The sequence below is a fragment of the Chrysochloris asiatica genome, unplaced genomic scaffold (assembly GCF_000296735.1).
Source record: "Chrysochloris asiatica unplaced genomic scaffold, ChrAsi1.0 scaffold00070, whole genome shotgun sequence".
Taxonomy (NCBI): domain Eukaryota; kingdom Metazoa; phylum Chordata; class Mammalia; order Afrosoricida; family Chrysochloridae; genus Chrysochloris; species Chrysochloris asiatica.
In genome coordinates, this window is record NW_006408588.1 from 16,061,303 (window position 1) to 16,083,673 (window position 22,371).

A 22,371-nucleotide genomic window follows, 5' to 3' on the forward strand; every position below is an offset into this window, starting at 1 on the left:
GGAAGCAGACACTTTGGAAAACTTCACAAGGAAGGGTTTCCTCTTATGTGTCCCACCTGGGACCAGAGTGGTTAAAGCTGGAGGAGGAGAATGAGGGCCCTGCTGAGTTTGAACAGCCAGAGGAAGCAGCTACAGCTCAGAACGGGGGCGAGGAAGGAGCATGACAAATGAGGGGACAGTCACTGGAGAGCTACCAGTTTAGCAATTAAATTTGACATCAACTTCGACAAAGCTTCTCCACTGAACAGTAGAAAACTCCTGGGATTTATCCATCTGCACAGGTAGATAAAAGACATCTTTCTCTCTCTTTTCCTGGACAGAAGCTTGAGAAAGGAGGGATAGGGAGTGAAGAAGGGTTGGGGCCAGGTCCACGGTCAAAAGGGCATGAGCTAACAGACTTACGGCAGCTGCACGAAACTCTCCCCATGATTAAGAGCTCACAGGTAGCCCCTTGAGAGAGGAGAACCCCTGCAGTACTTTCTTTACCTGGCAGGCACTCTGCTAGGCACCATTGGGGAATTCAAAGAGACAGAGTAAGGGGGCCAAAAGGTGGTGGTGGTAGTTGTTAAGTGCCATCGGGTTGATTCCAACTCATAGCTACCCTGGAGAGAGGATTTCTGAGGAACCGCTGGTGGATTTGAACAATCCACCATGTGGTTAGCAATCCAGTGCTTAGGCAGGAACCAGTCAAGTGTTTTGTAGTGGCACCTACAATGGCTTTCCTCTGCTGTCTCTCAGTTTGTCATACTGTGGTGGTTTTCATGCTGCTATGATACAGAAGGAGTCCTAGTATGAAGCTCTAGGGTAAACATTGCACTGCTAATGGAAAAGTGGGTGGTTCAAACCCAGCAGCCACTCCTTGGAAACCCTATGCAGGGTCACTGTGAGTTGGAACCAACTCTACAGCACTTAACAACAGCAACACCAAGATGCTGGAATACTCTGTAGGATAAGTTCTGGACTGCTAACTGCAAAATCGGCAGTTCAAACCCACCAGCTGCTCGTTGGAAACCCTATACAGAGTCACTATGAGTCAAAGCATACTGGAAGGCCCTTAACACCTACAGTGATGCTAGAGGCCACAGTGGTTGCATTACAAGAGAAGAAGACAGTCCCCTGCTGTACTGAGCCCAAACTGGCATCTAAGAAGGCAGGACAGTAGGGGGTGTAGGTGTGTATTCAAAATCCAAGAACAAAACTGCCCATTAGACTGTCAACCAAAGCCAAAAGAACTGACAAGACTCTTTCAAGAGATGTAAACAGCAAGGCCTTCCCCTGAGTCCAGCTCATTTACTCTCCCCCAGTGGTTTCAAGCTCTGAGCTCTTTTCAGGGTAGGATGCTTCCTGATAGCCTTGATCTCTGGTCCCTAATGGAACAGCCCATTGGAAGATGAAGCGGAAAGTCTTTCTCAACCAAAACACCAGGAGAATAGCCCTCCATCGAATGGCGTAATGGCGTGTGCACACAAGCGGCCACTTTGCATCAATCTGGCACTTCTTAAATTCAAGGTCCCTGGGAAGCAGAAACAGCTTGCTCTCAGCTGTAATCCAAAGGTCAGTGGTTCAAATCCACACAGTGGTGGTGTGGAAGAAAAGCCTAAAGATCTGTCTGTAAAGTTTGCAGCCAAAAAGACCCTGTGGAGCAGCTCTCCATGGGGTTGCCATGCGTCAAACTCGATGCAATAGATTTGGATTTTGATGAGTACCTGTCAGGCACATGTTATCACAGGCAATCCTTCTCACTGTCAGTTTGGTGACATAGACTGTGGAATGATGCCCATTTAACAGATGGCGAGGTTGAGATTTGATGGGGTTAAGCTCAAATCTTCCATCTGAGATAGTGTGGCACCAGGATTTGAGCCCAGCTTGTCTGGTACAGAGTCCCTATCCTATCCTCCTGAGTCCTGGTGTGGCACTGTGGGCTAAGGCGTCAGACTGCAAAGTCGTTTGAACTGCAAGGTCTGTGGTTCAAGCTCACTTGGAAACCCTATACAGGGTCACTATGGGTCGGAATCGACTGGATGAGACTTATCGACGATGATATCCTATCCTCCAGAGGCACACATTAGGATAAAAGGGTGGGAATGATGACAAAGGTCAAGGAGGACACAGAGTCCCTGCTCTCAAGGCAGTCCTGGTCTCCTGTGGGAGCCACACAGAACATGCAAGCACAACACAAGGCAAGCAAGCAGCCCGGAGGAGGTCAATCCCAAGAAAGAGGACTCTGCTGTGGAGTGAAGGAAGATGTCACAGAAAAGTTGGCATCGCTGTGTTACAAATGACACCTTGGCATGAAAGGGCAAATCCAAGACTCACTCAGCATGACGCACTAAGCAAAGGAGCTCAGGTGCAGGTGGTAATCACAAGCCTCTCGCTGGAATGGTGGTTGACTTCAGAGAGCAGGGAGAAAAGGCCCAGGTTTAGGGGCTAGAAGTTGCTTGGTTGATTGGTGGCAGTAAAGAACAAGTGTCCACAAAGCACTGAGAACCCCCTTTCTTTCCATCTGGAGGAGGAACCCTCGCTCCAGGAGAGCCAACACGTTTGGGTAGTCACCTGGCACTGACTTTCTGCTTCCTTCACTATCCTCAGGAGAACAGGGAGGGAGGGAAAGGCCAGAATGCCTGGCTGGAACTTTAGACTCCTGACCTCAGCTCTGCCTTGATATATTGCTTGACCTTGGCCACTTTTGCTCCTGAGTTCTCTGGCTGAGCTCAGGGGGTGTGTCCCACCCAGGTACAGTGAATCAGGTGGAATTTGAGGGCTTCAGGTGCAAAGAGCGCACCAGGGACCGGGACCCCAGATCAAAGGAGGAGAGAGAAGACTGTGAGGTACGAGTGCTCTCAGGGGAAGACAGTGCCCTGGGCATTTCAGAGTGGGCTCCACAAGAAAGCAGTTGGTAAATTGAGCCATCCTCCTGTCTGAGTTCTCACATCCAGACTGCAAGAGAATTGATGCGGGGAGTTGAGGGCAGGCACACAGCCCCTCCAGGTCTGGGGCGTCTGCTGTGGGGACTTATTTCTACACACACCAGCTGACCTCAGTCTCTGAGATCCTGCCACAGTTTCCATTTTTGCTTTGTGCTGTGGTTCGCCTCTGTCCCCAGCTCCGCCCTGCCTTCCACTTTCAGAGCACTGAAGTTGTGGAGCTGCCTAGAACTGCTGGCGGCTTCAACTGCACAGCAGCCCGGAGGGGGTTTAACTCTTTCCTTCTGCAGAACCCCAGCTTTTGGAGTTGAATGTTTAAACTCTCACTGGGAGACTCATAAATATTCGGAGTCACTCTCTCCCTCTCTGTTTGATTAGGAAATGAGCCTTTAACTCAATGTAATCCCCAAGCCATTAACAAAAAAGCCCTCAACAGTTCCACTATTAGAATTTCACTCTTAACCCGCTGAGGATTGAATTAGATTAACATAACTACCCACAATCTGAGTTTATTTTCTGTGCCAGATAGAAATGTGGTATTTTTTTCAATTTTTTTCTTCTTCTTCTTTTTTTTTTTTTTTTTTTTTTTTTTTTTATCAGGAAAGGCGAGAAGGGAGAGGGATGGTAGGAGGGAGAGAAAAGGCAGGGGATAATGAAATGTAAAAACAGAGATAAGCAAAAGATGGTCAGATACGCTGTAAAGGGATGGAGAGAAAGAGGTGGGCAAAGGTTTTGCTTTGCACAGCGTACCAGCTACCATTTTTTTATTTATGGGATATTTGCAGAGACCTCAGTTTGTAAAATTATTTGAGTGAGGGGAACACTTTGCAGGTATTTGTGATTCCTTTTTCCTAGAGACTGATGGTCCTAGACCTGAGCACCTGCTCGCTGGACCCTCTGCCCCCAATTTGGGAGGAGGTTGGGACTGGGTTTCTACGTGCTGGAGGGAGGAGCAAATGAAATCAGCAAGGTGGAATGGGTGAGGCTTTGTAGATATCAAGTCACAGGCATCCCCATGATCAATTGCATTTAAGAAATCAGTTTGGGGGAAAGATGAGTTTAATGGGAGCTTGGTCCACATACAATTAATCATTATTGAAGCAGAAAGTAAATAATCAGAGGCTGCCTTATGCAAAGGCATTGAAGTTTCCCTCAATTGAGTCTCCTTAACTAAGCCCAAAGGGGAAAACCGTTTCCTGAACTTGAGGATGAAAGTCAGGACCTCCATCACGCTGCCAAATAAACCCCCATCCCACCTAAACACATCCACAGGTGTCCAAAAGAAGAAGAAGTTCTTACCTAAATCTCCCAACAAATATTCTCTCTGGACCATGAATGCTAATGAGAGCCCAGGAGTGGTTCAGGAATGCAGGACTGTCTCACAGTGCATTCAATCACAGAGCTGCACTGTGCATGTTGGGGACAGAAGGGAGTTGTTTTCTCTTGACGTAAAAGGTTAAAACATGTCACACTTGCTCTAAAAAGATGTTGGGCTCTGAAGAAGCAGAGAAATTCAGCTTTGCAAACAGCTCATGGCTCCAATTTCTGAATGCAATGTCTCAATTATTTGACTCACTTGAGCTTTAATTAACAGTAACCCACCAAATCCCACTTCAGCATTATTGTGGGAAAACCTTAGCAGGGTATGTGTATCAAAATAGAGTCCTAGGAATCAAATAGTATGCTACAGGTATAATGTGATTATTTCCTGGGTTTTTTCTTTCTTTCTTTCTTTTAAAGTCTGGATTTCTCAGACTTTACTTCTCACGGTAGGTTTTAAATAGTGACATTTTCCCCCATTTCAAGTCAAACACCTTATCCTGAATTTCTCCACCTGTGAATGTGATTTTACTCCCTCAACATATTAGTTGCCCTTCTCACTTCTTATGTCCTCCTGATCCCCACCACCGCTGTCCAAGATAATAAATGAATATATTAAAGATATCAATAATCTTAAATACAAGACAGGTGAAAATAAAGTACCAAGAGAAGGAAAGTGAAAGTTTCATAAGGGTCAAAATAAAGATGAGCTCAAATTGCCTATCTAAACATTCTCTAAATACATACTCTCACATATGTGTGTGTCCACATGATTTAGCTTTCATCAAGTTAGGTCTGCTGATGAAACCATTTTGTTTTAAAGAAAAAACAATCCGGACATATTTGCTTTGTTCATACTTTTAAATTGCTGGGGAAATGAAAATGACTTCTTTATTAGGATATTGATGCTCCTCCCCCCTCCAAAAAAGCAATCAAGACGTATTCCTGAGCAGTATAGGATATGGTGGACATTGTATAGTGAATAGAACACCATATCTTTTTAGACTCAAAAAAAATGAGATAAATTTGAACAGTTGTGTACTATATCCATACGTTTAACATCATCACTTTTCGCAATACAAAATATAGGAGTACCAATCTTCTCAAGTGTAGAGTTTTTTGTTGCTTTTATCCATTATCCAGAAAGTAAACCCCAAATGTTGCACAGAAGGCTTGCAGGGTGTAGCTGTGTGGACACTGGGCACTGCCGGGCTTAATGTGCACAGAGCTGGCACACTTGTCTGGATGGTCTGAAACAAACACGACTTTGAAAAGCATCCCAAGATTAAGTTTCTTCCTCCGTGGAGGACTCAGAGGGATGCACTCAACAGCCCTCCACACCTGGCTTGGTCCTTCCAGAGCCTCTTCTGCTGCTACCCCTGCCCCCATCCAAGCTCCCCTTTCAAGATTAAGAAAATGCACTTAAGAAGGAAGCCAATAAAAAAAGTTTTGTAGGCAAGACAAGTCAGAAGGTCTCTATCTCCACTTCTCAAAGCAAACTTGTTCTGTAGCGGGGTGGGGGTGGGGGATTCATTTCCCTTTGTGGTTCTGGGGGCAGTGGACTCCCGGGTCAGCCCCTGTCTGCCCAGGCCCCTCCATCATCAAATGTCCTGCAGAACTGGGTCTTCCTTTGCTTCCCTGCCAGCTTACCCAACACTAGCACTACCAGCAAATAAAGTTTTCACGCTGGGAGACAACCACCCCGCTGAGCTGCCTGTAAACTTTCCCTTGCCTTTTTGATTTACTTTCTCTCCACAAAAACAAATAAAACTAAAAGGGAACCAATTAATCCCAAATGAGTTAATGTCACCAACTCAGTCAGCCATTCCGAGTCGTCGCCCTGGCCTTCCCGTGACAGTCTGAGAAAGGTAACCTATCCTCCTCAGCCACACGGAGATGCTTTGGAATGCAGAAAGCCAGGATGAAAGAAGAGGCGTGGGAAGATATTTTTATCCATTAAAAAGAGAGAGAGAGAAACGGGATAGAGAGGAAAAGGGGCACCCAGGTCCAGGTAGGGACTGGGAATGACAGTGGGGAAGTAAGTTACTCACATGCTTGGGGCTGGGAGCCGGCAGGGGCCGTGTGGAAGGTTCTGCCCCTCAGGTGTTTCCAGTTGCTGATTACTCCTTGCTCAGCTCCTCCGGCACCAGCTGACAGTCCCCTGTCTGTGTCTCGCTTTGTGACTAAGGACACAGTACTCCCAACCTATAAATAGATTCGGAGCCTGTGATTGATATAACAGGCAGCTGACAAAAAAAGAAACCCTACAACCATAACCAGGTCTTAAACAAAACAGCGGAAAGCTCTCGACTTTTAAGTACACCAAACCCTGTACAGTTGTCTCCATACCCATGGATGGGCACTGGGAAGGGAGGAAGGAAACTGCAGATGGGGGAGGGGGAAGCTGGGGGAAAGGAAAAGAAAGAGTGAGAGACAATTAATTACTTCTCTAGGGGTGGTGAGGTCACTGGGGGTCATGGAGAACCGGTGAATGATGGTTGGCTGGGGAGAAGCCTGTGGCAGGAGGTGCTGACTCAGAGGAGCAGAGGCCCCCCAAATCCAGAGCCTGTGGCCCCTTGGTCATGCTGGAGTCAAAAGTCCTGACTTGGGAGCATTCGTCAACTCAAGTGCTTTCCACGAAAGTTTCCATTCCTCCTGCCAAATCAGGAGGCAAGGAGAGGGCAGAGCTTGCAGGGCTCGGGGGCCAGAGAGGTTTCTTGGGGGACACATGAAAGAGCTAAAGAGTGAGGGGCTGGGTCAGGGTCAGGGGGTGTCTGTGCTTGGTGAGGTGGGGCCCCATGGTTTTTAAAAGGTCAGGAGATGACAATCCCAACCAAAGAACTGCCCAAGGTTAAAAGAGCTTGGGGTTATTGGGGTCTCTGCACATTCCTGGAAAATGTATGAGAAGACCACAGTGCCTAGAAAAGTTCCTTGTCAAGGAATGAGTGTCACTTTTGGGGAATACTAAAGGGTTTCTCAGAAACCTTGCCTGCTTCCATTTCTGAAAAGTTGGGGCAGGAAACTGAATGATGAGACACTTTCAGAAGACGGAAGATTCATGGAGAAATTACCGAAGTACGGGCTATCCAACAACTAACCAGGTAAGTACCTAATCAACCTGGGACTCCCATCCTGCCATCTGGTGACCAACTTGCTCTGACAACACAGGGTCCTCTGCCTTGACTAATTTTCTTGTGCAAACTAATTTAGGCAGAATTTCGAGTAAGGGTCTCCCTTCAAGAAGGGTTATAATACCAGACCCTTGCAGGTATAGTAAAGAAAAGGTAAGATCAGGAAGTTTACAATCCTTGAAGCTTCCTGATCCCCAATTTATTTGGAAATGACACTGAACGTCCTCTTCATGTTAAACCAAGTCCTTTACTATCCTGTTGTTGTTGTTATGTACCGTGGAGTCGGTCCCGACTCATAGCAACCCTGTACGGGAGCAGAAAGCTTCATCTTTCTCCCACGGAACAGCAGTAGTTTTGAACTGCTGACCTTGTGGTTCGCAGCCCAATTCATAACCACTATGCTACCAGAGATCCTATCTAGGCCTCCAAATATTTCTACAAGTAGCATGCCATTGGAATATAAGGTACTAGAGAGTACATATATTGTCTACCTTGCTCGCCATTGTGAACCCAATGCTACTACGATAGCTGACACATAGCAGGACCTTTGTAAGTATTGGTAGACTAGTTGACTGATTGAGCGATTCCCAGGATATTTATTATGTGAGGCACTCCCTTGGACCCTCTTGAGAAATGTCTGTATTCTGAGAGTGCTCCTAGGAAAATAGGATTGGGAATGGGGCTTTGGGCAGATATACTTTGGCTGGCCCATCATCTACTCAGTCTCATCTGAGAGTCATGGTGTTTCTGGGTACCAAACATTCCCCTCTAATCAAGCTTAGAGTCTGGCTACACTTGCTCAGTGAGCTTAGTTGTTGCCAGGTTCTAGAGAAATCCGTGTGCTGATGAGGTTACAGCTACTCCACACTGCCAGGCTTCTTCCTGGGGAAAACTTTTCTCCTGAGGCAAATGGAGTTTCTTTCTCCATTATTTGCTCTCCCCTCAAGTTCTCATGGGTGGCCAGAAGAATGAACAAATCTGTTTTGGAAGAAGTACAGCCAGATTGCTCCTTGACGGTAAGGATGGTGAGACTTCATTTCACATGCTTTAGACATGGCATCAGGAGGGATCAACCCCTGGAGAAGAGCATTGTGCTTGGTAAAGTGGAGGGTCAGCAAAGAGGAGGAAGACGCTCAATGAACTGGATTGACACAGTGGTAGCAACACCGGGCTCAAACATAGCAACAATTGTGAGGATGGCCTAGGACAGGCAGAGTTTTGTTCTGTTGTGTGTAGGGTTGCTATGAGACAGAATTGACTCGACAATACCCAACAAGAAGTCCCCAGCTGTGCCTATTTGGATTCTGGTATCCTGATTTCTGGCAGAAGTTCAAGTCCCCTCTGTCATGCACGGTTGCAGCCTCTCCGAGGTTTTCCCAGCCAGCAACACAGCTCCATGTCCTTAGTAAGTGCTCGGTGAATCTGTTGAACCACTCCTCCTGCATGACAGCTTGTCAGGAAGCCCCTGTGGGATTTTGGCTTGGGCTCTTTTCCTCCAGGCCAACCTCTGAATCATTAACTGAATCAGGCCTTGGTGTTGGCTTCCTCTAAGCTACCCAGTGAGTGGGGAGTCTGCAGGGCCCAGCAGATGGCCAGAAGGTATCTCCCTTGAAATACTGACCATCATCATAAGAAACCTCAGGTCTTTGCTTCCAGGAAGCATTCTCATAAGACCTCTCCAACTTTATGAGCCAGGCCTACTTGTCCCTTGTAGCAGACACACATACTGACACACAGCCCTGAGTCTGTGCAGCTATGTGGAAACCACCTACCTCAGCAGTGACTAACCTTAGACTCTATACTGGGGCTTCCCAAAGCTGGAATCTTGCCTTCTCATTTAGTATTGGAAAACTTTGTAAAAATTCCTTACATTCTCTTCTCTTCAGTTCCTAATTCGAAAAATGGAAATTATATGCCTCCAAAGTCACTCCTTGGAAACCCTATACAGGGTCACTAGGAGTCGGGACCAACTCTATGGCACTTAACAACAACAACAATAGTGTTATGGGAGTCCTGGTATGGTGCTGTAGGATAAGCACTGGACTGCTAACTACAAGGTCAGTGGTTCAAACCCACAAGTCACTTCTCAGAAACCTAGATAAACAGAGTTACTATGAGTTGGAACTGACTCAAAGGCACTTAATTTAACAGCAATAACAAAATCTGGATTGAGGTCTGGGTGGTGTTGTCATGTATGTTAATCTCAGGTTGTTGTCTGCTGTTGTTAATTCTCAGTCCAAAGAACATCCTTTAGTATTTTTTGTAAAGTTGGTCTTGTTATTAAAAATTCCTTTAATTTCTGTTTATCTGGAAACATCCTAATTTCACTATTATGTTTGAGGGACAGTTTTCTGGGTATATGATTTTTGGTTGGCAATTTTTTTTTTCTTTTAGAGTTTTGTATATGCTATCCCATTGCCTTCTTACCTGCATGGTTTCTGCTGAGAAATTAGAGCTCACTCTTATTGGTTCTCCTTTATAGATAACTTTTCATTTTTCCAGAGCTGCTCTCAGGATTCTTTCCTTGTCTTTAGTTTTGGAATGTTTGAAGATGATATGCCTTGGAGATTTTTTTGGAGGGATCTATCCTGCTTGGGGTTTGTTCAGCTTCTTGTATGCTTCTTATCTTTCATGATGTTAGAAGTTTTCTTCTAAAAACTCTGCAACAACTTTTTTCTATTCTTTTTATTGTCTTTTCCTGTTCTGGAATTCTGATCATCTGTAGGTTATTCTTCTTCATGGTGTCCCATATGACTCTTAGACTATCTTAAGATTTTTTTAAAATTTTAATTATTGTTCTTTTAACACACTAGTATTTAGAGATTTGTTTTTTGTTTTTTTTAAGTTTTTATCGTGAATTGAGTGATAATTTACATGGGAGAACATTGGTTTTGCATCACCATTTCATTGCAATGATTACAGTCTCCTCCATGCATCATCATTCAACAGTATTTGTTTCTGTTCCCTCTGGTTTTGTTTGTTTGTTTGTTGTTGTTGTTTTGGGGATGTGCACAAAAGCATTCAGGAATATATAGTAATTTAAACAACCAAAAGACACATTCTGTAAGCCTGCCTCCTGGCCGCCAGCATACAGCCTTTCTCTTTCCATGAGTCTAGAGCCATCAGCAGCTCTATCTCTCCATGTGCTCATCTCTGCCTCCATCTCTGGTATCAATGCTTCTCTGGATACGGTCCCATATTCCACTCATGCTTTTCTCCCTTAATGGTTCCAGGGTTCTCTATTCCTGGACTGCAAGATTAAGTACTACCCCCTTTCTGTTACAAAACTTCTGTCTTTACAGTTGTTACAGTCACAATTAGTCATGATAACAATTACTCACTATCGAATCATAAGAATCGTATCCCCATCTCTTCACCAGACCCATCTAGACAAGATGAAAACTTTTCAGTGGGGATTTTACCTTCCACCATGCACTCTAAAACTAATCTCCATCTTGAAACCTTGTAAGCCAGTCACTTTGTGCCTTTATAGCCCCCTCATTTTAGGTAGCCAATAGCTAAGTTGCCCATCACTATCAACCCTGTATGCAGAGGGGATAGCATTGATACTTGATATGAAGACGCCTTCCTCTCAGTTGATATTTTGAGCTACTACATCCAGAAGTATATGTCAAGTTCACCAAATTGTAGCAATTTCCACTTGTTTCCTTTATCGAAAATGTTTTTTGTTTTTTTAAAAATCTTTTTCTAGTTGAGTTCTGATCATCAAGCCATCAAGGCTAGGTTAAATGGGTACTATCTGCAAGTTTGGGCATTCTTGTGCAATTCCCCTCATTTCATATTAGCTGGATGCTTCACTCTCAGCTGTAGCCCACTGTGGCTATGTCCTTGTCCATGGGCTCAGGGGTCTCCAGGTCTCACCACACTTCAGACCAACCAGCCCTTCCTCTTCTCTCACTCATCTCCAGGTGGACCAGAGTCTATGGAACGTGGTTGAATTCAGTCCATTTCTTCATTGCTGCTTTTCCCCTTCTTCCACTCACCAGTAGACCAACATGGTTGCCAGCAAGCTTACATGTCTGCTCATGTATTCCCTTTGAGTTTCAGTCTTTGAGGGGGTTTTGATCTGAAGGAACTTGATTGCTTGCCTTGATGGCTCCCATGCAAACAATTTGCTTGTTCTTGTAGTAGCCAATCACACTGCCATTTTTGTTCTGGATTTTTCCTGCTGATCTTTCTTTCAAGAAGTATCTTCTGATGCTCTAGCTGTTCCACGCTGGTCTGCTTGTCCTTTCCAGTGAGAATGTCTTACTTCAGAAGGTTCTGGATAGGCATCAGGATTCCACCTAATGTCCTATACACTACAAAGTCTCCACAAGAAGCCTATTTCACTGGGAAAGTTCTAGAACCCCTTTTAGGTATTCCAGTCAGTTATAGGCTGAAGACAGGCTTATGAGATTTCTGTAATCATGTTTTCTGATAGTCCTTTCTATCCCATTCAAGTGTATATTTTACAGTGGTAGACAAGGGAAACTAATATTCATAAGACAGTCAAGCATCTTAACACTATTTCCCCTTATCAGACTATGCCTCGATCCCTGTATCACAGAGCCCTTTCGTTCCAAGGTTGAGAATACAGCACTATTTACCTCTGTCTCATTTAGCCCATGCAAAGCTACCTCAATGTTCTCCTATCTATCTTATTCTTGTATCCTCTTCCCCTTCTTGTGTCTTGCCCTCCCAACACTCAAACTATGATGTATCTAGAGATTTATCCTTAAGTTCACTAATTTGGGTTCCATTGCTTTGAATCTACTCCTTTGTCCTGTCAGTGTATTGTCTATTTCTGAAATCTTAGTATTAATCTTCTGGATTTCTAATGGCAGGTTTTGCATTGTTTAAAAATTTGCATTTATTTGTCTGCTCTTGTAGTGTTTTTCTGAATTCTTCTAAAGTGTTTTTGTGTGTTCTCCTTGCTAAATATGATTTTTTTTAAAAAATTCTTTTCAGTTAGTTCTATTACCTTTTCTTCCTCAGAAACATTTTCTGGCTCTGCATCTTGGTCATTTACTTGTGCCATTCTATTGTTTCTTTGTGTGAGCTAAAATTGCCTGTTGTCTCCAGGACATTGTGATGTTTTCATATTTGTATTTAATTGATAACTATGTGTTGATGTGTACTTAGGCTCTCACCAAGTGTCTCCTGTAGGTGTAGTTAGAGAATGGAAGTGTGTGTACTGTTCTCTGTTCACCGTCCATGACAGGTCTTGGCTGCTCCCTAACTCTGAACAGGTAGTATAGGAGCTAGTATTGGCTCTTTCCCAGTGGGTGGAGCTTCACAGGGTATGATTGTGGCTGGGCTGTATGGACACAGTGTTGTCTCCTGTCAGGTGGGAAAAGGAGAAACACTTCCCTCACATACATACACCATGAAGCAAAACAGAATAAACAAGCAAGCAATCAACAATGAAAAGAGAAAGTAATAAAGGAAAACAAAGAATGAAAATAGGCAGCAACCAGAAGAAAAGAATATAATGACTAAAAAGAGAAAAGAGGGATGGGAAAACAGAGGCATCAGAAAGCCATGGTGCTTACTGGTGGTCATGTGCCGTGGAGTCAGTTCTGACTCATAGCAACCCTGTATAGGGTTTCCAAAGCTGCAGATCTTTATGGGAGCAGAAAGCCTCATCTTTCTCCCATGGAGTGAGTGGTAAATTTGAACAGCTGACTTTAGTGGTTAGCAGTCCAACTCATAACCACTATGTTACCAGGGCTCCTTAAAATGGAGCTGTCGAATAGAAAAATAAAAGGAAAAAATTCAAAACAAGAAAACATAGAAAAACCAGGAAGGGAGAAAATAAAAACAGAAAGAGAGTAGAGAGTAGGAAAGAGAGGTCAAGAAGGGGGGGGGGGAGGGGAAATGAGAAACAGAAGAAAACAAGGGAAAATAAAAGTGGAGCTAGAAAGAATAAAATTTGAGGGAATGGAAAGAGAAGAAGAAGGAAAAAGAATAAACAAACAAAAAAGGGCGGGGGGGGGGGGCGGAAACAAAAGCAAAAACAAAAAAAAGTGCAGCTGTTGGACCTGGAGAGGAAAAAACTCTGGGGGCTCCTACAAGTCAAGCAACTCATGAGATGGGTGTGGGAGACACGTGGCAGTGGAGTTTCTGGCCCTAGATGTAGTTTCTATTGGCCTCAGTGTTATCTATGTTCAGGGCACTCAATCCAGAAGTAGTTTATGGAGGCCCTGGATGGAAATGGTTTCAGTGTCTATTAGGACACTGGTGAATGCAGGCAGGGTGATTGATTAAATGCTGTCTGGTGGCTGTGCAGGTTCTGCAGGTCTGGAGGTGAGCCCTCTTAAATGCAGACAGCTACCCTGCCTCACATGGGTATAGCTCCTAACCTAGTGTCTCAAAACTTCTGGGAGAGCAGGTCTGTGTTGGGGATGGATGAGGGTGGGAGCTGGCCACACCTCTGGTCACCAGGGGAGTGTGGAGAAAAAGAAGGAATCACACTTTCCCCATTGCCTGTGTGACTCTGCTCTACCAGGCCACGTTCTGTTGCCAAAGCCACTCACAAAAATTCAAGATGACCCCGCTGTGTCTGGCCTGAAGTTCACCAGTCAGTTTCCATTTCTTGGCATCCCTGATCAACTTCTGCTCCCAGCAAGCACTCAGTCCACTTCTCTAACCTTCCTTCTGACATTCAGAGTCCCAGGAGTTTCATCTATGTTTCACTTGTTCTCTCATATCTTTATTTATTGTCTAGACTGGAGGACTTTGGGGATTTTAGTGTGTGAACCTAGAGGCAGGTGAGGGGAAGAATTGGCCAAGGAAGTTCCAGAATTCTTGAATTTCTGCCCCGTCCCACACATGCCACCAAAATAGTCACAGTTGTAACACACCCATCCCTCCTTCCACCATCCTATCCCCTTTCCTGAGAGATAATCTGTCCACATTGAATATTCCAGAACTGACCATTCAATAACTGACCTGAATGAGGCTTTTTAAAAAAGAACTGGCCAAAATATCACTGCAACTTCTATTACTTAAATTATTGCCCTATGAAATTATGAGTTCTATCCTTTCTCTCAGAAATGATTCAAATTTTACTGGGTTGAATGTTGTTGTTAAGTGCCGTTGAGTTGGTTCTGACTCACAGCGACCCTATATAGGGTTTCCAAGGAGCAGCTTCTGAGTTTGAACTGCCATCCTTGTGGTTCAAACCGACCTTTTGGTCTAATGCTTAATTTACAGTGTCATACCTGAAACCTCAGAATCTGATGTCAGTTGGAGGTGAGGCTCTTCGCAGAGATAACTAGTTGAGGTGCGGTCATACTGAAAACAAACAAACACACACAAAAGATGAGGACATGCTAGAGTAGGCTGGACTCTACATCCAATGACTGATGTCCTTACAAGAAAGTCACGTGAATACATAGAAGCACACTGGGAGGAGGTCCTTAAAGACATAGACAAGCACACAGGGAGAAGGTTATGTGAAGACAGAGATGGAGATGAGAGTGAAGCATTTACAAGCTAACGAGCACCAAGGATTGTCAGCAACTACTAGAAACTAGAATTGATGCATTTGAATTTTGGTGTTGGCAAAGAATATTGAAAACACCATGGACAAACAAATCTGTCTTGGAGGAAGTGCCATAAGAATGCTCCTTGGAATCAAGGATAGTGAGACTTCACATCTCCTTTGGACATGTGATCAGGAAGGACCAGTCCCTGTAAAAGGTAAAGTATTTGGTAAAGTGGAGAGTCAGTGAAAAGACGAAGACTCCAACCAGATGGGTTGACACAGTGGCAGCAGCAATTGACTCAAACATAAAAACAATTGTGAGGATGGCACAGAACCAAGAAGTGTTTCGTTCTGTTGGGCATAAGGTCACTGTGAGTTGGAACTGACTCAACAGCACCTTACAACAGCTACCGGAAACTAGGAGCAGGCATGGAACGGATTCTCCATCACAGCCTCTAGAAAGAATCAGCTCTGCTGGCTCCTTGGTGTTGGACTTTTAGTCTCCTGAACTATAAGAGAAGAAATTTCCATTTTTCAAAGCTACCCGGTATGATACTTTGCTTTGGCAGACTAGGAAACGAAAACACAACTTCCCTGGGACTTGGTGAGTTTTCATCCTAACTCTTAACCAGACATGTCTGTCCAGTGGGGACAAGGAGCTCCGAATGCTTTGTTAGTATTTCTTGTTGTTCGCTACTTCAGTCTGTGTCTCCAGTGAACCTCCTGGCCTTATGTTTTGATGACTAGTGGTTGGGTGCCCACTATGGGCTGTTTTTATATATGTTTCTTCATTACATCCTTACTGCAAGCCTCCCCCGCAAAACAACAAGTCAGTTGCTATGGAGTCAACTCCAACTCATGGTGACCCCCCTATGTATCAGAGTAGAACTGTTATCCATAAAGTTTTCAGTGGCTAATTTGTGGCGCTGTAGGATAGGCACTCAACCATAAGGTGGTTTCAGCTATAAGGTTGGCTGTTAAAACTCACCAACAACTCCTTGAAAACCCTATATTTGGTTGCTAGGATTCAGAACCGACTCAAGGACACTTAATAACAGCAAATTCTTCAGTAGATCACCAGACATTTCTTTCGAGATGCCTCTGAGAGGACTTGAACTTCAACCTTCCTGTTCACAGATGAGGGTGTCAACTGTTTGTACTATTCAGAGAGTCGTGCTGCAAACCCACAGAGGAGGCAGAGTACTCCCACTTTTCTCAAGGCCTTGCACCTGGTCTGAGATGGAGCTGAGTGTGTGTTTTGGGCAGGGTGCAGCATGGGCCGTGGCAGCCCCTCTCCATGCAGTAGGGGTGCTCACACTCCCTGGCTCTGTGCCCCTAGGCTCCATTTGGTGTGCTCTGTGTTCAACAGTCCAGACACATCAAGGTGACTCCAGCTGTTTACAAGGGCTACTAAGATACAGTCACCTTATCAATTCATTTACCTTTCAGAGTTCTCTAACACAGACTGTGACCGCAATGGGCTGAGCAGGGGCCAGCAGCCTGAGAGGGGCCTGCATTCATTTTATCAGAAAAGAACAATCTATCTGCTTGGGAATAGACCTAAAAACAACACGCCAGGCAGAGAGTCCATTCATCATCCCCCGAGGGGATGCAGGTGACCAGGGAACAGACATCGTGAGCATCCTGACTTAAAGCACAGGGGGGAGGGCAGGCCAGGGACACGATTGGACATTCTACAGGATGGGGTTCAGGGAGGGGCAGACAATACTGCTCGATGCTGTTGACATCGTGCATGGGCTGGGGGTGGGGTGAGAAGGAACATTCTGGAAGTAGCTGCTTTCCCTGAAGCAAACACCCAGCTTCCCAAGAAGCAAGAAAGCCTCTTGACCCAGAACCTCATTTGCCAGGGAACTCACCAGACCCAGCAGTTTGAAACATGGCTACAAACCTTCTCTGAGGTCCTACACCCTTCTTAGAGGAAGGGAAGGCACAAGAACAGGGTTGTCAGGAATACCAGGAAATCTAAAGTGTGACTAGGAGCCCATGAGTGGGGCAAAGGGTTATTATGCTCAGCTGCTCACCTTTCAGGGTTGGAGGTTTGGGCCCACCCAGGAGAGCTTGGAAGAAAGTCCATTTCTACTCTGTACACACAGAGTCACCATGAGTTGCTATCAACTTGAAGGGAAATGGTGTTTTGTTGTTACGTGCCATCGAGTGGGTTCTGACTCATAATGACCCTATGCATACAAGACAGAAACACGGCTCAGTCCTGTGACATCATCACAATGGTTGTCACACTTGAGCACATTGCTGCTGCCAATTGTCAACCCATACAATGTTCTACGACTATTCACAATGTTTTCATCTTCCAGTACTATATCTAAAAAAGTTCCACTGCTTTTCTGAAGGTTTTCATGGCAATCCACCTCTCCTTCTTCCTAGTCTGTTTTAGTCTGGAAGTTCTGCTGAAACTTACCCACCATGGCTGACCCTGTTGTTGTTGCTAAATGTGGTAGAGTCAATTCTGGCTCATAGCGACCCAGTATAGGGCTTCTGAGGAGCTTGTGGTTCAACCAACCTTCCAGTCCAGTGCTTATCCTATAACACCACACCAGAACTCCTAGGTGACCCTGCTCATATTTAAAGTACTCAGCTGGTATTTAAGATAGCGGTGGCATAGCTTCTAGCAGCACAGCAACACACAAGCCACCACAGTACGACAAACTGATAGGCAAATGATGGTACTAGTGGCAATGGCATGTTGTTGCTGTTTTCAGTGCATCGAGTTAGTTCAGACTCATAGTAACCGTATGTACAATAGAATGAAATACTGCCCGGTCCTGCGCCATCCTCACAATTGTTGTTATATTTGAGCCCTTTGCTGCTGCCACTGTGCCAATCCATTTCACTGGGGGTCTTCCTCTTTTTAACTACCCTCTACTTTACCAAGCGGAGTCCTGGTATGGTGCTGTGGGTTAATGCGCCAGACTGCAAAGCCATTTGAACTGCAAGGTCGGCAGTTCAAGCTCACCAGCTGCTCCTTGGAAACTCCATTCAGGGTCACTATGGGTCGGAATCGACTCAATGGCACTTCACAACAACAAAACTTTACCAAGCATGATGTACTTCCACTGGGATTGTTCCCTCCTGATAATATATTCAGAGTATGAGAGATGAAGTCTCACCATTCTTGCTTCTAAGGAGCGTTATGGCTGTACATCTTCCAACACCATAACTCATTTGCATCAATTCTGTGGTCTTCTTTATGAGCTTCCATGGTATCAAAGCTGCTCAAAAAAGTTCAAGATGCTCATGCTGAGTTTGCCCAGCCATTCACCAGTCTCCTTTCTCACTGTCCCTGCTCAGCTTCTCCTCCCAGAAAGCACACAATCCACTTCTCTTAATTTCAGTGTTCTAGGATTTTCTGGATGTTCTGGAATACGCAGTCTTCACATTGTTACCCAGAGCTTGTCATGATTCACACAGTTGAAAGCCTTTGCATAGCCAATAAAGCACAGGTAAACATCTTTCTGGTATTCTCTGCTTTAGCCAAGATCCACCTGATGTCAGCAATTGCATCCTTCATTCCACGTCCTCACCTGAATCCGGCTTGAACCCCTGGCAGTTCCCTATCAAAGCATTGAGGAAGCCTTTTAAAAATTATTTTTTTAAGGGGTGGGGCTTGATGGCGGCTACGGTGGAGGTGCAGTGAAGTTCGCTGTCAGCAATACCACAGAATACCAGGCAAAGCAGATCCAAGGCAGAGCTCCAAAACTCGGAACCACAGAGATAGGAATATTTTGAAGGTTTGAGGCTCTTATATATTGTGGAACTTGAAGCTGAATTTAAAAATCACGTACTTTTGAATCTGCTGGTCTGGGCTCAGAGGCCTGGAGCTGACATCTTGGGCAATACCGAACAGCAAGACCGAGCAGGAGAGCAGAAATATCACAGATAAATGTCATGGGAACCTTGGAGCAAAGGTGGACAATATACTTTGTCAATTTTGCTTTATTCTGATTTTTTTCTTTCTTTGTTTTTGGTATCCAGGTCATTGGTATGCCCACTGTTTGTCCACCTACATTCTGGTGACTACAGGGGGAGCCTGAGTGAGTGGACACCCCCCACCCTCACCACTGGTGGGTTCTTCTGCCAAGCATGCGCACAGATACTCAGCCCAAGAGCAGGCCCTGAAGGTTTTTTGCTTGTTTGTCTTTTGGTTTGTTTTTTAATATGGGAAAGGGCAGGACAGGGCTGTAGAGAGGGAAAGAGAGTTTAAAAACAAAACAGACCAAAAATTAAATTAAAGCCTTAAAGCCTGAAGTATAGCATAACAACCAACACTGACATCTTGAAATCGCTCAGGCAGCTTTGAAAGCAAGAAGCTGAAGAGAAGACATTACAGTCATACTCATATTAGGCTACAGATTTTTTTTTTCTTCTCTCCCTCCTCTCCCTTTTCTGTGATTATAAACTGAAGTATTCAGTCTAGTGTTTGTTGTTGCTGTTTTTTGTTTGTTTGTTTGTTTGTTTCTTTTTTTTTGCTGGTGCTGTTTTGCTGTTATATGCTCCCCCTTCTACCTTTGGAGGATTCCTTCTCTCCATATATTACACAAGAAGAGTGAGCAATTGCTGCCATATAGCCAAGCTACAATCACACTCTATAAAACACCAAAACCCAGGCAAGAACCAATACCAGCTGCCATATACCAGGGAAACAGACAACACCTGTGAAAGTTACTCTGAGTTAAGCAATAAGAAGAGTGAAAAAGGAAGCCCACATCCTGATCACATCTACCTCGAAGCAATCAAAAGCATAAAAAATACCAAAACACATACTCAATTAAGTATTAAGGCCACAGATAAACACTTAACATGTCCAAGAAACAAAAGCATCTGACCATATCAGCACATGTCCAGAAAGAAGATAAAATGTCTAAGATAAATGCCCTAGAGGTAAACCTGGACTCCATTCTGGAAGGTGGGCAGGCCTTGGAAATGCCTGAGAAGGAATTCAGAAAAATGATTATAAAATGTTTCAAAACACTTTACAATGGAGTTGAGAAAAATAAGGAAGAAATCAGGAAAGCACTACAGGAACAATCAAATAAGATAGATACAGCATTGGAAACAATTCAAAACCTACAGAAAGAGGTCCAAACAATCAATAACAGAATATCAGAAATAGACAATGCTCTGAAAGGGCAAAGGAATAGAATAGAAGAGATGGAAGATAGAACCAGTGAGCTGGAAGACAAATCTCTCAATACCACTAAGATAGAACAAACACATAAAAGGATAAAAAAAAAAAATCGGAAGAAGGTCTAAGATTCATGTTAGACAGCATGAAGAGGAATAACTTAAGAATTATTGGCATTCCAGAACAAGAAGAATCACACAAGTCCACAGAGGAAATAGTTGAAGAACTGCTGGAAGAAAATGTCTCTAACATCCTGTAAAATGAAAAGATAAACATTCAAGAAGCTCAACGAACTCCAGGAAGGATAGACCCCAAAAGAAAATCACCAAGACATATCATTGTCAAACTCTCCAAATTCTAAGATAAGGAGACACATCTGAAAGCAGCCAGGGAAAACAGAAGAGTTACATACAAAGGCAAGCAAGTCAGATTAAGCTTGGATCTCTCAGCAGAAACCACGCAAGCAAGAAGACAATGGGGAAACATATATAAAACCCTGAAAGAAAAAAACTGCCAACCAAGAATCCTTTATCAAGTAAAGCTATCAATCAAATATGAAAGCGTAATCAAAACATTCCAGGATAAACAGAAGCTAAGGAATTTTGCCAAAGCCAACACTACGCTACAGAATATCCTAAAGGGAGTTCTGTGGACTGAGAACCAACAAGAACGGAAAACAACCAGAGATTGACATACGTGGCAGCACCTCCCAGAATTAAGGTGGCTAGGTAACTATTTTCCAAATTTCTTGGCATAGGTGAGTGAATGCTTCCAGTGCTGCCTCACTTTGTAGAAAGATTTCAATTTGTATTCTATCAATTCCCACAGCCTTGTTCTTTGTCAATGCCTTCAGTGCATCTTGGATTTCTTCCTTCAGTATCATTGGCTCTTGATCATATGCTACCTCTCATAATGGTCTAACATCGACCATTTCTTTTTGGTTAGTGATTCTGTATTCTGTCCATCTTCTTTTGATGCTTTCTTCTTCATTCAATATTTTGTCCATAGAATCCTACAATATTAAAAGTTGAGGCTTGAAGTTTTCTTACGTTCTTTTAGCTTGAGAAATGCTGAGCGTGTTCTTCCCTTTTGGTTTTCTAACTCCAGGTCTTTGCACATTTCATTATGATATTTGAATTTGTTTTCTTGAGCTGCCCTTTGAAATTTTCTATTCAGCTCTTTTACCTCCTCACTTCTTCCGTTTGCTTTAGCATCTCTATGCAGGACAGCAAGTTTCAGAGTCTTCTGATATCCATTTTGGTCTTTTCTTTCTTTCTTGTCTTCTTAATAATCTTTTGCTTTCTTCTTGTATGAGGTTCTTGATGTCACCCCACAACTCTTTGGTCTTCAGTCATTAGTACCTAATGCAAAAAAATGTGCTCTTGAGATGACATGTTCAATGTCTGATTTTGGCTCTTGTGGACTTATTTTAACTTTCTTCAGCTTCAGCAAATGGTACTAGTAAAATATGGCTACATCACCAAATCAAAGCTCCCCAGGCCCAGTCTCCCTCTCTTGATGTCTTCCACTCTCCTACTTCAAGCGATCTCACAGAATTTCATGAATAAGCTAGGAATGCCAGCAGAACCCTAGCTTTACTGCTTTCCCGCACTTCCCTAATTCTTATTTATTCTTCACGGTCTACCTCAATTGCAACCTTCTCTTGCCCACTAGTTGTCCACAGAGGACCTATTCACAATGACCAATAATTAGCAAATACTGTTCATTAACAATAATTTTCATCCAGGCCACCTCCACATCTCACTTTGTCTTGAATTGGGTGCGTTCTCCCCATATATATTTGTCTCATGCTTTACAACAAGGATTTGTTTTTAAATTTTTTATTGTGAATTGAGTGAAGGTTTACAGACAAGGTCATCATTTTACATTCAATAAATAATACTTTGTTTCATCTCAATGATTGCAATCCTCACCATGGAACAACAGCTACCCTTCCTTCTGTGGCTCTAATTTCCATTCCACCCACCTTCCCATCCCTTCTCACCTTTGTCCTTAAGTACAGGTTGCCCCTTTGACTTTGAATGATTGACCACTCCATCATGCACAGTGACCATACCTTACTAGCACTGTTGTTCTGCCTATATATCTATCTACTGCTTGGCTGAAAGTTGAGCCATGGGAGTGAGTTCCTATCCAGCCCTGAAGAGTGGTCAAAGCCCATAGTCTTGGGTTCCTCCAGTCTCTTTTTAACCAGTAAGCCCAGTCTTTTTTAAAAAATAATTTTGAGTTTTGTTCCACACATTCTGTTGCTCTATCTTGGACCTTTTAATGTGATTCTTTTCAGAACAGTTGGTAGACCAGAAGCATCTAGCACTTCTGGTC